Source organism: Somniosus microcephalus, chromosome 18, assembly GCF_052327205.1.
Source record: "Somniosus microcephalus isolate GS21.2 chromosome 18, FLI_Smic_1.0, whole genome shotgun sequence".
NCBI classification, from domain to species: Eukaryota; Metazoa; Chordata; class Chondrichthyes; order Squaliformes; family Somniosidae; genus Somniosus; species Somniosus microcephalus.
In genome coordinates this window covers 56481126-56493428 of record NC_141004.1, presented here as the reverse complement: position 1 = coordinate 56493428, position 12303 = coordinate 56481126, and the positions used below count along the sequence as shown (strand labels likewise).

Here is a 12303-nt window from a genome sequence, read left to right as displayed (position 1 = left end):
AAAGTGCACTTCACCGAACAAAAACTCACCAAGTTTATCTGAAAATAGACTTGCAATCGTGAGTCAGTTGTAAGGTTTCAGATTGAATCCATAGAGATGCTTACCCATTTCACTGTACCAGGAATAATTAGTAAAGATGACTGAATCCTCCTTGGTTTGGACACCAGGAGTACAGTTTTGTAAGATAAAAATTACATTCATATGCCTTTATTCTGTAATTTACAGTATATGTTTGAAATATGACTGATCCATTGATGTGGCTCTTCAGGGAAAGTTGATATTTTCCTGGGAGATTTTTGGCAGTTGCCTTTACAGCTGAAAAATGAACTGTGGCTATTTGAAGCCACTCAGTCCAAATTTCTGAAGGTTCACAGAAGAGCTCTGATAGTTTAGGATTGGTTTTCCACCATATGACCCGCACATGAGAATGATGAGAACAGGGATGTAAGTCCACCCCATTACCTAGGACTGCCATGAACCATATCTTACAGCCCAATATTTAGATAATTCAGCTGCTGTGTTAAATTGCATGTCTACATTCTAAACAGACTACAAGAGAAGTTGAAATCACAAAGTCCCAATTATAAATTACCATTTTGAATGTTTTTGTCTTTTGATTGCGTTTCCTTTTAGGCAATGGCATAACACAGTTGTGAATGCACAATACAAACAATTAGCTTTTCAGGCAAATATTGAGATGGATATGAACAGATTTGCAACTGTGATGTGGACACATACTGAAGCACAATAAGTATTGCAAATGATGTGACAAACCTTGTGCAATTTAAAGTTTTATCAAATAGGTTTCTGCATGAACAGATTTTTCTAAATTACTATTTGTCTCCTTACAGTATTTTTCTTCTTTGCTCTTCCTTCCTTGCCTTCTGTCCGCCCACCCCCCTCCGGTGACTCCAGCAAGGTCCCAGCAACATAAAGCACCCACCAGGTTTTTGTTTTATTTTCCTCTTCCTGTAGAATTTTTTTTATTTTGAAGCCTCCCCATAAGATCTAAATTCTAATCACTTCTCATTGACTGCAATGTAAACTTATCATTAGGGAACATTTCTACTTGGAGGAACAGTTGAGTCATATTCTTCAGTGTATATTTATCAGCAGTTGGATGTAATTTCATATATAAATAAAAAAGCAATTTTATAGGGGAAAATGTCAGACCCTTCTTTAAAGAGACAGCAACTTTTGTGTTGGTGTTAGCTAGGGTCTTGTGTGATAACAACAACAACTTGAATTCCGATACCACCCTTAACGTAGTAAAGCGTCCCAAGGTGCTTCACAGGAGCGTTATCAAACAAAATTTGACACCGAGCCGCATGAGCTATTATGACAGATGACCAAAAGCTTGGTCAAAGGTTTTAAGGAGCTTATTAACTGAGGAGAGAGAGGTGGAGAAGTTTAGGGAGGGAATTCCAGAGCTTAGGGCCTCGGCAGCTGAAGGCGCGGCTGCCAATGGTGCAGCAATTAAAATCGGGGATGCGCAAGAGGCCAGAATTAGTGGAGTGCAGTGATCTCGAAGATTTGTAGTGCTGGAGGACGTTAGAGATAGGGAAGGGCAACGTCATGGAAGGATTTGAAAACAAGAATGAAAATTTTAAAATTGAGGCATTGCTGGACCGGGAGCCTATGTAGGTCAACAAGCAAAGGGGTGATGGGTGAATGGGACTTGGTGTGAGTTAGAATACGGGCAGCAGAGTTTTGGATGAGCTCAAGTTTATGCAAGATTGAAGTTGGGAGGCCGACCAGGAAAGCATTGGAATAGTCAATCTAGTGGTAACAAAGGCAAGGATGAGGGTTTCAGCAGCAGATGAGCTGAGGCAGGGGCACAGGTTGGGCGATGTTACGGAAGTGCAAATAGGCGGTCGGAAGCTCATCTCGGGGTCGAATACGACACCGAGGTTGCGAGCGGTTTGGTTTAACCTAAGACATTTGCCAGGGAGAGGGATGAAGTCGGTGGCTAGGGAACAGAGTTTGTGGTGGCGACAGAAGACAATGGCTTCACTCTTCCCAAGATTTAGTTGGAGGAAATTTCTGCTCATCCAGTACTGGATGTCGGACAAGTAATATTTGTGGATGATATCACTGAGGAGGAGCATGTAGATGAGAAATAGGATTGGTGAAGTCAAGCGTAGGTCCCTTGCAGTCAGAATCAGGGGAATTTATAATGGGGAACAAAGAAATGGCAGACCAACTAAATACATATTTTGGTTCTGTCTTCACAAAGGAGGACACAAATAACCTCCCAGAGATGCCGGGGAACATAGGGTCTGATGAAAGGGTGGAACTGAAAGAAATCAGTATTTGTAGGGAAATGGTGTTCGGAAATTAATGGGACTGAAGGCCGATAAATCCCATGGGCCTGATAATCTACATCCCAGGGTACTTAAGGAAGTGGCCCTAGAAATAGTAGATGCATTGCTGGTCATCTTCCAGAACTCGATAGACTCTGGAACAGTACCCATGGATTGGAGGGTAGCTAATGTTACCCCACTATTCAAAAAGGGTGGTAGAGAAAAAGCAGGGAATTATAGACTGGTAAGCCTGACATCGGTAGTGGGGAAAATGCTGGCGTCTATTATAAAAGATGTAATAGCAGAGCACTTGGAAAGCAGTGACAGGATCGGACAAAGTCAACATGGATTTACAAAAGGTAAATCATGCTTGACTAATCTACTGGAATTTTTTGAGGATGTAACTGGTAAAATAGATAAGGGAGAACCAGTGGATGTGGTGTATTTGGACTTTCAGAAGGCTTTCGATAAGGTCCCGCATAAGAGATTAGCGTGCAAAATTAAGGCACATGGGATTGGGGGCAAGGTATTGACTTGGATAGAGAACTGGTTGGCGGACAGAAAGCAAAGAGTTGGAATAAACGGGTCGTTTTCCGAGTGGCAGGCAGTGACTAGTGGGGTACCGCAAGGATCGGTCCTAAGACCCCAGCTGTTCACAATATATATTAATGATCTGGACGAGGGAATTGGATGTAATATCTCCAAATTTGCAGACGACACAAAGCTGGGTGGGAGGGTATGCTGTGAGGAGGATGTCGTGAAATTCCAGTACGATTTGGACAGGTTGGGTGATTGGGCAGAAACATGGCAAATGCACTATAATGTGGATAAATGTGAGGTTATCCACTTTGGTGGCAAAAACAGGAAGGCAGATTATTATTTGAATGGTAATAGATTGGGAGAAGGGGAAGTGCAAAGAGACCTGGGTGTTCTTGTGCACCAGTCGCTGAAGGTAAGCATGCAGGTGCAGCAGGCGGTTAAGAAGGCAAATGGTATGTTGGCCTTCGTAGCAAGAGGGTTCGAGTACAGGAACAAGGATGTCTTGCTACAGTTGTACAGGGCCTTGGTGAGACCGCACCTTGAGTATTGTGTGCAGTTTTGGTCGCCTTACCTGAGGAAGGACGTTCTTGCCATGGAAGGAGTGCAGCGAAGATTCACCAGGCTGATACCTGGGATGGCAGGAATGACGTATGAGGAGAGATTGTGTCAATTGGGCTTATACTCACTGGAGTTTAGAAGATTGAGAGGGGATCTCATTGAAACCTATAAAATTCTGTCAGGCCTGGACAGACTAGATGCAGGAAGGATGTTTCTGATGGCCGGGGAGTCCAGAACCAGGGGTCATAGTCTAAGGATAAGAGGTAAGCCATTTAGGACTGAAATGAGGAGGAATTTCTTCACCCAGAGAGTGGTGAACCTGTGGAATTCTCTGCCACAGAGGGTGGTGGAGGCCAGTTCATTAAATATATTCAAGAAGGAGTTGGATATATTTCTTAAGGCTAAAGGGATCAAGGGATATGGGGAGAAGGCAGGGACAGGGTACTGAATTTGGATGATCAGCCATGATCTCATTGAATGGCAGAGCAGGCTCGAAGGGCTGAATGGCCTACTCCTGCTCCTATCTTCTGTGTTTCTATGTTTCTAGGAGGGAGCCAAGGATAGATCCTTGGGAGCTCCAGAGGAAACAGTGCGGGAGTGGGGAGAAGCCATTGCAGGTGATTCTCTGGCTATGCCTGGATAGGTAAGAGGGCAGTTCCACCCAGCTGGAGGACGATGATGTAGTCACCCGTGTAAAAGGTTGCAGACAGGTTAAGAAGGGGATGGAGAAAAAATTGCTGGGATATGGGAAAAGAGCTTGAGTAGTGGGACTAACTGGATTGCTCTTCAAAAGATCCAGCGCAGACCCGATGGGCCAAATGGCCGCCTCCTGTGCTGTACTATTCTATGATGAGGATGTGGAGGGATAGTTTATCACAGTCACATAGCATGTCATTTGTGACTTTAAATCAGGGCCGTTTCAGTACTGGGGTGGGGCGGATACTTGATTGGAGGGAGTCAAACGTGGAGTTATGGAAAGATGGGCATGGATTTGGGAGGTGACAACACGTTCAAGGACTTTGGAGAGGTAAGGGAGGTTGGAGATTGAAAGGGTATTAGTCTACATCTTGCATTTTTTAATTATGTTTTATATTTTGATTGCCTACAATAAATATTAAAATTATGTAATTGATACTGATCACCGAGCCAGCCCCATGACATACTCACACACAAGCTGTCTGACAGTTATGACGGTATAAAATTGTATTATGCATGATATAATGCTGTATGCTTATGTTCTACATATTCAGTTTACATATATGGTCTATACGCTGCAAAATTAGCATAATTATTTCCAGCAAAATGGTTTAAAATAGTCCACAGAACGGAAACTGACAATGTGATGGTAAAATCCTTTAGCTGGCTAATTGAACTGTTTAATGTTCCCTTCATTCAATATCTAGCCGCTGAATTGTTCCATGTATGGATAAAAATTCAAAATGCAGCACATACACATTGTAGTACAGGTACCTAAATAAAAAATTAAGGATTAAAGCCCCATGGTAATAGGTCAGTAGGGTACTAAGTAGTTGTGATGCGGTGAACATTTTTCATTCTGTCCTTGGCAAGGGTTGTGTGATAACTTAGTGGTGCCATTAATCATAAAATGAAATGTGCTTCACAAACCATAAATGTCAAACTGCGTTGATAAATCAATACTGGATTTAAAGAGACAGCGTCCTTTATTCAACATAGTACCTGGATAGTGATTGAATTGACATAACTACCTTTCAGTAAGTTGATGCAGTTTCCTTAAAATTTCACCAAAGATTTCAATGACCAATAATATTTGATTTGACATTTCACTCAGTTTCTTTTATATGACTAGATTTATGTACAGAAAAGCCGTAATAAGGTTTTATTCTCATTATTCAATGTCTAGTTTTAATGTTTCATGACCTCACAATGTTTGTTCCTCTTAAAACCACTAGTAAACATTTGCACAGGGAGACGTTAACCAAAATTGGGACTTCAGAAGACTCTTGCTATATAAGTGTGTGTGCTCATTTTTGAAATTAAATCAATAAAAATTAATTTAATATCCTTTTTTATTTTTTCATGTCTAAGTCTTTGTTTTATTGAAGATCTTTACTTAACCAGTAAATGCTGGTAACTTCATGGGAACGAGCATAAAGTTGCGGTGGAGTATGATGGAGCTGAATTGCCATCAGTAAAAAGTGATCTTTGACTGACTTTGCTTGAGTGTTCAATTCAACTGTTCATGTTTATTCAGCTCCCTCACATTACTGGATTTAATGGTGTAGATTTTGCAATTGGTTACATTCAATATATAGTTACAATGAAAGTGTAATCGATTGGGAGATATGGGCGTAGATCAGTTGCACCAGACCTCTTCCTTTTACTTGTATCATGTAGATTTTCTCAGTTTGATGGCTGCAAAATTGTGATATATGGACCAGGTGATTATGGTGTCACTTGGGTGTCCATGCAATTTGCTGACATTCACACCAGATGAGCACTATTGCATCAGTTCATCCCATATGAAATAGGTGTTCCAGATGGGCTAGGTGCTGTGCTGGATGTAAAAATGATTTATAGTAACCAAAAGTAATTAGTGCTGTTTTTATGTAAGCACTTTATTTTTTGGCCACTCAATGAAATGTTTTTGTTCCATGGGTTGTGGCACCACCGTGTTTTGATTTGGTTCTACAAATTGCTGGAATATCACTATTTGGTTTCTGAAGGAAGAATGGAATGATACCAGCCACTTACGGTTGCACCAGAGGAGGATTACCCTACAAACTGCATTATCAGGCAGTGGCAATTTAACTGGACTTGTTTGAGGAACTGTTTGTCATGAGCTAAGATTGCATTGATGACGCTGTTATTGCATGGTTGTTGGCAAGCAAGGTTAACAGGGCATAGAACTTTTTTGACTTTGACTTCTTCCAGTTCAACATCGACATTGGGCCAGAACTACTTGTCAGAATAATAGTGAGACTAATGGCGCTTGCCGTTATGTATGCGTAAATGGTACAGCAACTTCAGGCAAGGGGCAGATGAGTAGCTAAACGCGAATATCCAAAAGCTGCTGTCCGAGTTGCGCTGCTTTGCCGTTAGGTTTGCGAGAACAGCATCTTGCTGTCTGCCTCACCATTGAATGGCGTGAATTTCCTGTATTTGTGTGGTAGGTACGAACTAAACTTGCCACAGAAGCCTTGTCATTTCAAGTGCAAGTACCCTTTCAACGATGTGATAACTGTTAATTACTGACAATCAACCTCTCTGGCACTGAAAATTAATCATTACATGTGTGAAGTCTCATTCCTTCACGTATATCTGATTTGACATTGAATTCACCTGCTCTAATTTATATTTCCTTCTCAGCCCTTGCACTGTTTACTCTGGTTAAAAAGATACACAATTGCTTGCCCTTTTCACTTGGGTACCAGTTGCTCCTTTTCCCTCACTGTGCCGTTATCAGCTCACACTTTTCGCAACTTGCCATGCAATAACTTTAAAATCTTAAACGTGCAAGGGCAAGTCTTAACTAACAGCAGACACAGTTGGATGTCCTGCTACAGCAAATTATGGCCCAACATTAGCCAATATGCTTCCCACAGAGGTATGAAGCCACTTTGTGATGCATTGGTCAGCATAGCTATCTATTTCATGCATTTTGGTAGCTATAATAGTAACAGACTCCAGGAGGACATAGACAGATTAGTGAAAGGGGTAGCCACATGGCAGATGAAATTTAATGCAGAGAAATGTGAAGTGATTCATTTTGGTAGGAAGAATGAGGAGAGACAATATGAAGTAAATGGTACAATTTTAAAGGGGGTGCAGGAACAGAGACCCCTGGGGGTGTACGTACACATGTCTTTGAAGCTGGCAGTTGAGAAGGCTGCTAAATAGGTGCATCTTTTAAAGATCCTTGACTTTATAAACCGAGGCGTAGGGCTGGATTTTCATGTAGGAGGCGGGGCTACAACTTTCGGGGTTGTAGTCCTGCCTCCATCGAGTTGTAGCCAACCCACGCGATTTTGACTTGATTGATCTTGTTGAACCCAATTAAGGGCCACCTGGCAACAGGTGATGTCACAGATTGATATTTCATCTGTCAAGACCTTTTGACAGATGAAATATCAGCGTTTGACAGCTGTTTGAAGCTGTCAAACACTGACAATCTGTACTGTAAGTTAATTCCTTCCTCTCAGGATGATTTAGAGATCTCTCCGGAACAGAAAGCTGAATGTTGCAATTTTTGACAGATCGCGGCCATTCTGCTTTCTGTGCCGGCGAGATGAAGGACTCCCGAGACCTGAAGGAAGGAAGGCTGTAAAGGTAAGTAAAACTTCTTTAAACACACCAAACACATTTACCTCTGCACTCATGCACCCATCACTCACCTGAACACCGGACATCTCGACCCCTCCAAGCCCTTCAGCCCGACGGCCCGCCTCGCTAACTTGGCGTGGTTTGGAGCCATCGGGAATCCCACACTTCAAGAATGAAAATAGGGATTAGGCTAAAAACTGCCTGTTAACTACCTGTTAACAGGCAGTTAATTGGCACTAATCCCCTTCCCGCCTCGGGGAGGTGGGTCCCAGTGTGGGTCGGGTACCCGCCTCCTTTGAAACTGGCATGGAGGCGGGTTGGGGGCGGGATGTGTTCGTGCCCCCCGATTTCGGGATTTTAACCCCCACACGCCTCCAATCCCGCTTCCACGGTCCAATGAAAATCCTGCCCATAGAATACAAAAGCAAGGAAGTTATTCAACACCTTTATACAACACTGATAAGGCCCCAGCTAAAGTATTGTGTCCAATTCTGGGCACTACACTTCAGGAAGGATGTCGAGGCCTTGGAGAGGGTGCAGAAGAGATTTCCTAGAATGGTACCAGGGATGTGGGACTTCAGTTACATGGTGAAACTAGAGAAGCTGGGATTGCTCTCCTTAGAGCAGAAACGGTTAAGGGGAGATTTAATAGATGTATTCAAAATCATGAAGGGTTTTGATAGAGTAAATAAGGAGAAACTGTTTCCAGTGGCAGAAGGGTCAGTAACCAGAGGACACAGTTTTAAGGTAATTGGCAAAAGAACCAGAGGCGCATTGAGAATATTTTTTATGCAGCGACTTGTTATGATCTGGAATGCACTGCCTGAAAGGGTGGTGGAAGCAGATTCAATAATAACTTTCAAAAGGGAATTGGATAAATACTCGAAGAGGAACATTTCAAACAGCCGGCACAGGCATGATGAACCAAATGGCTTCCTTCGTTGCTGTATCATTCTATGATTTCATCTTTCTTAATGAGGGGAGAGTGACATGCTGCCTAATGATAGCTGCATTTCCCAAAGCATAGGCATTCTTGAAGGTGACTAGTAGGTTCAAGCTCTTCCTCTCATACAATCACTTGTTCCTCCTCGCCTGTGCTCTTTGAGAAATACCTCCTTGGACTCGTTACCTTCATCTTCCAGATTTGTGTAACTGTGCTGCTGCTTGCAGGGTATTGCGGCATTGGCTGAGCCACGTCTGGATGGGCCAGGTGTGATGGACTAAATAGTCTGCCCCTGTCTCTTTCATATGTTTGTATGTTGCAATGATGGTGACATTCCTAAGAATTTTCAAAATTGTTATTTTACAGTTCAAAAAAAACAAAACAGCACTGCAGATATCATGGTTCTGTCCCAGAGACCTTAAAATAAATGCAGAGTCTTCATAAAAGTTGGGTTTCAAATGAGCAGCATTTTCTCAGTACCAGAGAAATGAATGTGGCACTTATAACTGGAGCATGTCACTTTCCAAGTGATGGCAAGTAAATATATTGGCCCGGAATTTGAAGCAAAGGCACTCACGGTTGGCCCCGAAGAAAGCTGCCCACCGAGATCTCTGTGGCAAGAAGTTTGCCTTTTTTGATGTTCATTTGATTTCAGCGCTCTGTAGTGAGAATCCCTAGCACGATGCTGCTGTGACATCAACAAGCTGCCCAAGCAGCCAATCACATTGCAGAATTCTCACAGCTAGGAGATTAGGAAGTGAGAAGCTGCTTTTATCCGGACTTTTAAAAAATGTTAGAGAGCGAAATTAAGATTGGGACTCTCATGTGGGGATAAGGAAAAACCTGAAATATGAACAAACTTTTTTTAAATTGTAATTTTTATCATAATGAAATTTAACACTTTCAAATATAAAAATTAGTTTTTTCAGGGCCATAACGTTTGTTTAGCAGTCAGTAAGCTATTAAAACCCCAGTTATACCTATTCCAACAAGTCTTGACATTTAATGGTGTATTTAAGAGCTATGTTACGGCGGAAAAGTCCAAATTTTCGTCAGTTTTACTAATTACACTGATTGCCGGCTATGGGTTGGGGAGTCCACAGCGCAGCTAGTGTTGAGCAATGAATGACCACAACTTCAGGATTTCCACGTTTAGATGCAAATGTGTTAAATCTTGAAGTTGCGGTCGGTTTCGGAGGGGAAATAACAGCGAATGTTCTTCGTTCGCCGTTATTACCCACCGCAAATTCCGGGCCTTTAAAGTCCATTAGTACTGCATAATTTAACAATAATGTTAACTATAAAACAAGGAAGCGTAAATAACAAAGGATAAACACAATAACAACAGAAAATGCTGGAAAAACTCATCAGGCCAGGCAACATCCGTGGAGAGAGAAACAGAGTTAACGTTTAAGGTTGAAACCCTTCTTCAGAACTGGTTATTTCGGATTTCCAGTATCCGCAGTTTTTTGCTGAAGGATAAACACACACCTTTTCACACATGAACACAAACAGTTGTGATGATGACTACAGATAAATTGGAACTTACGCATGTTTGAAAACTTTGTTTTTGCCTGTTGATTCATGAGGCGACTCAAAATTAAATGTCCATACAAATTTAACAACGTAATCCTCTGCTGTTCAAACGATTTGAAAATAATTGTCATTTAAAACTCTGCTGCAGCTGCTTCTTCCTGAAGCCACATAGGTGACATTTTTTTTGATTAGAATGGATTTCTCATCCTTCTGCTGCCTTGTACAGCTGTTTCAGCTGTAATTTGCAGTAAAGTATAGCTTTTATTACTGGCTTAAATAATTCGACATTTTTGGATGTTTAATTATTCATCCGATGCTTGCCATAATTCGCAGCTGTCATGAGCTCCACTGTGCAGTCTACAAACCCAAGAGTCCACAATGGAAAGTCAGTAGTTCAGTGGGTCATGCTTCCTGTGCAAGATGTAAATTCATTTGTGGTATCTCAATATTCTTTAAGCGATCTGTCCAATTTCATCTGAAATGTATGTTTGACTTTCCCAAACTCTCGGATAGCATTTTCTTTCTTTAGATTACACTTGAGGTCTGTGCAACATTCTATGATCTCCTGTTACATTATTTTTTCCCTGCTGCATTCTCCATCTCTGCACTAGTCAAATGTCTATATGATCGTGCAAGGTTCTCTTTTCCCTGTTTTAAATTAGGTGGACAAAATGTATGGGCAAAATAGGGTGAGCTGGATAGAGGTAGGAGGAACTATATTTGACTAAGTCTACTCCCACTTCATACTGCTATGCAGCAGCAGCAGGAGATCTGCCTCTGAGACTTGTTCATTTAAAACTGTGAAGAATTCACCAAGAGTATACAGGAAACTTTTTTTTATCCGGCACGGACGGGACCGACGTGGTGCCGGTTCATCAAAAATTCCGGATAACCAAACGCTATAGTAAAGCAACAAACCCTGTGCTTCAGAACAATGGCCACAAGTTGCAAGCGTCTCTGTAGCTTAGCAACAGCTGCAGCCACACCCTTGCACAGCAACAAATGGAGGAAGGCAAGTAATAAAAGTTACCTGAACCTACTCCTGAATTTTGCCGGTTAACCGAGATTTCCGGTTATTTAGGTGCCGGTAAATCAAAAGTTTCCTGTATCTACAATTTTTGAAAATGCATTTTCAGTGTGATCTAACCTCAAAGTGACAATATTGATTAAATACTATAATTGTTCAAAGTTGAAGGATGCGCTGCTTTTTCAGGATAGCAGCATTGTACCATATAAGATTAATCTGCTGCTAAGGTGTAACTTAGCCTGTTCATTTAAAGTCACCTTGTCTAACTACTGTAAATAAGCATATTCTGAGGTTAGCTTGATGCCAGTCCCTGTTGGGCACATCCTAAAGTCATTTAGAGGATGATTGCTTCTTTGCAGATTGCCAGCAGCATGCAGTGATTGGCTTTTTTTTCTAAAGATATCTTGGTATCTGTGACTCTAAACTGAGATGAGTGTGAAAGTTTTATGTAAATATATCAATGGCTATATAGGTAATATCAATAATCTTTAATGAATGCTTTGATCATCTAAAAAATGTTAACTTAAAATTTCTCTTAACAAAAACTATTGGGGGGAGGCCAAGGAGAAAATTGGATAGAAAATCTCCCTGCAGCAAAAACTTTTTGCTATAAATTTTTTTTAATGGGAAACCGTTTGAGACTGATTAAACAGTTTAACCAAGTGTAAACCATGTAGCATCAGAAACGTGTGCTTTTTCACACTGGTCACTGCACATCATACTTGCCGTTTGCAATTTTTAAAGAACAGGTTACTAAGGTTCAAACTGCACTGATGTTTGTTATTCAGTTCACTCGTGAACCCAGATTGGTGTCTCCTTCATGAAATGTGTTTCCAAGGGCATTGACTGCTGATGATGTCACTATTTCTGCACATCATTCATCCTGTGCTGCTGTTAAACGCTACAGCACCAATTTCGCAACTAGTTTCTGATTCCCATTTGAGCTACTTCCGGTATTTTCAGATATGTGAACCCAGATTCTGTTTCATTAACCAATCCAAACTTGGCGTTGTACTTGATACATTTGAGATGTGGATATTGCATAGGTTCAGTTTGATTTAGATGGCAGACATGTTGTACCAACGAGTTTTTGT

The 12303-nt window shown here is 41.4% G+C and overlaps 1 protein-coding gene across 13 annotated transcripts in view; it reads left to right on the top strand.

Annotated features, from left to right (window-relative positions):
- Nucleotides 1–12303, top strand: part of anks1ab (ankyrin repeat and sterile alpha motif domain containing 1Ab) — a 440627-nt gene that overhangs the window by 393756 nt on the left and 34568 nt on the right. The gene's annotated exons all lie outside the window — the stretch shown is intronic.